The sequence below is a fragment of the Octodon degus genome, unplaced genomic scaffold, assembly GCF_000260255.1.
Source record: "Octodon degus isolate 3935 unplaced genomic scaffold, OctDeg1.0 scaffold00021, whole genome shotgun sequence".
NCBI lineage: Eukaryota > Metazoa > Chordata > Mammalia > Rodentia > Octodontidae > Octodon > Octodon degus.
The window spans coordinates 13,225,346-13,230,020 of NW_004524597.1; the positions used below are offsets into that span (position 1 = coordinate 13,225,346).

Sequence of the window (4,675 nt, forward strand, 5' to 3'; positions counted from 1 at the left end):
AAGCTTCCATGGGGCTTAGAACAGAGGAGCTCACGGCCCTGCACCAGGAATCCGTGTGCACCCACATGCTGAAAAACTTCCTCCACTCTTCCCCCTATCTGTCCCCTGGGGACAACCACCACATCTGAAAATGTCCAGCTCACTCTACCAGTGGGGTCCTTGGCACACATGTTAAGGGAAGAGTGCCAAGGATCCTTGAGTCACCTGCTCAGCTGGCTCCAGGCCTGAGCTTGGTTGGCTCATGTGTAACATGGGATGCCAACTGACCCTGACTCCTTGGCGCAGTCAAGTTCTAGTAGGATAACTGGTGCCATGCTTAACCTGATGCCACACAGGGGAAGAGTGCTGCAGATCTCAGCTCTCACTAGCACTTTAAAAACTGCATCAAAAAAGCTAGTCTATTATATTATCTGTCAGCTATCCATATCTACGTACAGTGTCCTGCTAACTGTCAATTCTATGTTCAGCATTGTGCTTCAGACTGAAATACAGAGGGGCCATGACAGTTTGGTGGCAGATGCTTTTAGTATTAATATTGTCTTTCTATCCCAGAGAACAAAGATTTATTTTATTATTATTTTTTTAAATTTTATTTGTGTGTGTGTGTGTGTGTGTGTGTGTGTGGCCAGCTCAGCCCACCAGGGGGCGGGGCTGGCTGGCATGTGGTGCTGGAGGATTGAACCGTGGTCCCTGTGCTTTGCTAAGCTTGTTCTAAGTAGGTGCTTTAGAACAACACTGAGTCATCTCACCAGCCCCGAGAACAAAGATTTAATTTAACAAAGATTTATCCTCCTGCTTCTGCCATACTTGGTCCAGCTTCTGCTATTAGGTGCCACCTCATGTGTCTATATCTTTTTTTTTTAAATATTTATTTATTTAGTGTGTGTGTGGCCAGCTCAGCCCACCAGGGGGCGGGGCTGGCTGGCATGTGGTGCTGGAGGATTGAACCGTGGTCCCTGTGCTTTGCTTAGCTTAGCTTGTTTTAAGTAGGTGCTTTAGACCACTGAGCCATCTCACCAGCCCTCATGTGTCTATATCTGATTAAGCCAGTCATTGGGGCTTATATAAAATAAAAATTAGAAGTCCCTGCTAAGTGTGCTAGGTCTAGATTGCGCCACCATGGAGCTGGGGTTGGCTGGCCGCCGCACGCTGGTCGCTGGCGCCGGCAAAGGCATTGGGCGCAGCACGGTCCAGGCTCTGTGTGCGGCGTGTGTGCGTGGTGGCCATGAGTCGGACGCAGGCCGACCTGGTCAGTCTAGTCAGCGAGTGTTCCAGGGTAGAGCCTGTGTGTGTGGACTTAGCTGGCTGAGAAGCCACAGAGCAAGCCCTGAGCAGTGTGGGTCCCGTGGACCTGCTGATGAACAGTGCTGGCATAGCACTGCTGCAGCCTTTCCTGGAGGTCACCAAGGAAGCTTATGACATGTCCTCTGATGTAAATCTGCGGACTGTCATCCAGGTGTCCCAGATTATGGCCAAGGGCATGATAGCCTGGGGAGTGCCGGGGCCATTGTGCATGTCTCCAGCCAGGTCTCCCAGCGTGCACTTGCCAACCACGGTGTTTACTGCTCCCCCAAGGGTGCCCTGGACATCCCTTGCCCTCTTCTAACCACGCCCACTTCCTTTCCTTGTCCCTTCCACCCTACCCTCAACCTCTGACAATGTCTACTTCTGTAATCTTGCATCTCACAAGCATTACATGAATGGAACCATCCAGTATATACCCTTGTGGGATTAGCTTTTGTCACTCAGCATAATTCTGTGTCAATAGTTCCTTTTCTTAAAAAAAATATTTATTTATTTTTATTTATTACATTTTATTTATTGTGTGTGTGTGTGGCATGTGATGCTGGGGGATCAAACCGCGGTCCCTGTGCTTTGCCAAGCTTGTTTCAAGTAGGTGCTTTAGACCACTGAGCCATCTCTCCAGCCCCAATAGTTCCTTTTTACTGATGAGTAGCTCTCTACAGTGTGGATGACTACAGTTGCTTGGTCTTTTACCCATGAAAGGGCATCTGGAGTGCTGGCCAGATAGCTTGGCGGATTAAAGCACCTGCTTAGGGAGACGCAGGGACCAGGGGTCCATCCCTGGCCTGCTGTGCCAGCCCTGCCCCCAGGGCGCGCTGAGATGGCGATTGAGACTGGGCCTGGTAGTGCCTGTAATCCCAGCACTTGGGAGGCTGAAAAACAGGAAGAATCACTTCAAGTCTGATTTGTGTAGTGAGACTCTGCAGACCCTGTGCTAAATACATTAAAGAAGGGGGAGCATCTGGTCACGGACTGCTTGTTTCCAGCTGCTAGTTTTATGGACAAAGTACCATGAATATTCATGTGCAGGTTATTTTGCTTTGTTTTGGGTACTGAGAACTGAATCCAGGACTTGAGCATGCTAAGCAGGTAAACTTCTTCCCCTGCCATGGGCAGGGCAGGTTTTCATTTCTCTGAGATAATTACTGTGGACTGCAATTGCTGGGTGTATGACAGTTGTGTGTTTAGAGTTTTAGGAAACTGACAAACTGTTTTTAGAATGGCTGTGACATTTTACATTGCCACCAATTGTGTGTAACTGATCCAGTTTCTCCATATCCTCCCCACAATTTAACAGTTTCCCCCATTCCTTTTTTTTTTTCTTTCCGGTCTTGAGAAAAGACCAAAAAACCCCAACCAAACTAAAAAACCAAAAAACCAAAAACAAAAAACCTCTGTGTGTGGTTCAGGCTGGCCTTGAGCTTGCTTTGTAGCCCAAGAGGATCATCCTCCTGCCTCAGCCTCCTGAGGGCTGGGATTACAGGCGTGAACAACCACACCTGCTTTCCCCCCATTCTAGTGGTATTTGGTGGTGTTTTAATTTGTATTTCCATAACACCTAAAATAAATGTTTTTCATGTGCTTATTTGTTATACTTATATCCTCTTTTTAAAAAATGTATATGGTTATTGGAAGGTCTCACTACACAACTCAGACTCATGGTGATCCTCCTGCTTTCAGCCTCTCCAGCATTGAAATTAATAGGCATGAGCCAACAGGTCCAAAATCTGGCCAGTTCAGCCCATCCTGGGAGTGGGGCTGGCACGGTATGTAGTACCGGGAATCAAACTGCAGTCCCTGTGCTTGCCTAAGCTTGCCTAAGCAGGTGTTTTAGTCCTATGAGCTATCTTGCTGGCCCCGCTATTATCCTCTTTGGTGAAGTGTGTGTTCATGTTTTTTTTTTTTTGCTTTTGTTCTAACTAGATTATTTATTTATTTATTATACTGGGGATTGAACCCATATTCTTCTGGAATTTTGTTGTTATTTTTACTGGGGTTAAATTCAGGAGCACTCTACCATTGATCTATATCTTGGTCCTTTTTATTTTTATTTTGAAACAAGGTTTCCTGTCCAGGGTTCAGACAGGGCTCAAATTTGTGACACTCCTGCCTCAGCCTCCCAGAGTAGTGGTGTTACAGGTTTTTTAAAAAACCTATTGAGAATTATATATTATACATATTTGGCCTTTTTTGGATATGTGGCTTGCAAATATTTCCTCCTGGTTGTTAGCATTTCTTTTTACCCTTTAACAGAGCAAAAAAAAAAAAATTTTTTTTTGGCAGAACCAGGGATTGAACTAAAGCCCTTGTACTTGCCAGGCAAGCACTTATTCTACTGAGCTATCTCTCCAGCCCCTAACAGAGCAAACTTTTAACAGAAAAAATTTTCATAGAGCAACAGTTTTTAATTTTAATGAATTCCAATTTATCATTTTTTTCTTTTTTATGTCTTGTGCTTTTGTGGTCAAGTCTAAAAAGTCATTGTCTGGCTCTAGAACCTGGGGACTTTATTTTTTTTTTCCTAAAAGTATATGGTTTTAAATTTTAAATCTATGACTACATCATAGGTTAATTTTTGTAGATGGTATGGGATTAAATAGAAGTTGGTGGGTTTTTTTCCTTTTGTACTGGGAATTGAACTCAGGACCTTGTGCTTGCAAGGCAGGCACTTAAAATAGAAGTGTTTGTTTTTGTTTTCCTTTAGATGTCTAATTCCTTCATCATCATTTATTGTATCTTTCCTTCTTTGAGTTGTAGTATTAGTACATTTCTGTTACTATAATGAAATACCCAAGGCTGGTAACTTTATAAAGAAAAGAGTTTTATTTAGCTCATAGTTTTAGATGTTCACTGATTTAACTTCTGATGAAGACCTTGTGACAGATAGCATCATGGTGGGAGTGCATGTGATGGAGATATCACATAGTGAGACAGGAAACAAGCTCAGGGAGCAGTCAGGTCCACTTTTTGTAGCAGCCTTCTCTCAAGAGCCACTAGTGGTCCCATAAAACTACCCTTCTCAGGGCAGCATCCGCAATGATGTAATTACTTCCTACACTAGGCCCCATCTCTTCAAGGTCCTTTCATCTCTTAGTACCACTACGTGGAGACCAAGCCTCCAGCCCTTGGGGGACCCTCGAATCATACACAAACACAGCAAGGTACTTTTGAACTTTTATTAAAAATCACCTGGCCACATTCATATGGATTTTTTTACATTGTTTCATTGATTTAGTGTCTTTCTGCAAATAATATCATATAATTCTAGTTACTATTAACCAAGTAGGCTGTTCATTCTCACTTCAACAAAGCTGAAGAATATATGTTAAATATACAAACAAAAATCAATTATATTTCCGTCTACTAGCCA

General features: G+C 43.8%; 1 pseudogene; it reads left to right on the plus strand.

Moving 5' to 3' along the window:
• Positions 1-1,119: 1,119 nt before the first annotated feature.
• On the plus strand, positions 1,120-1,656 carry LOC101586993 (annotated as a pseudogene).
• The last annotated feature ends 3,019 nt before the right edge of the window (positions 1,657-4,675 follow it).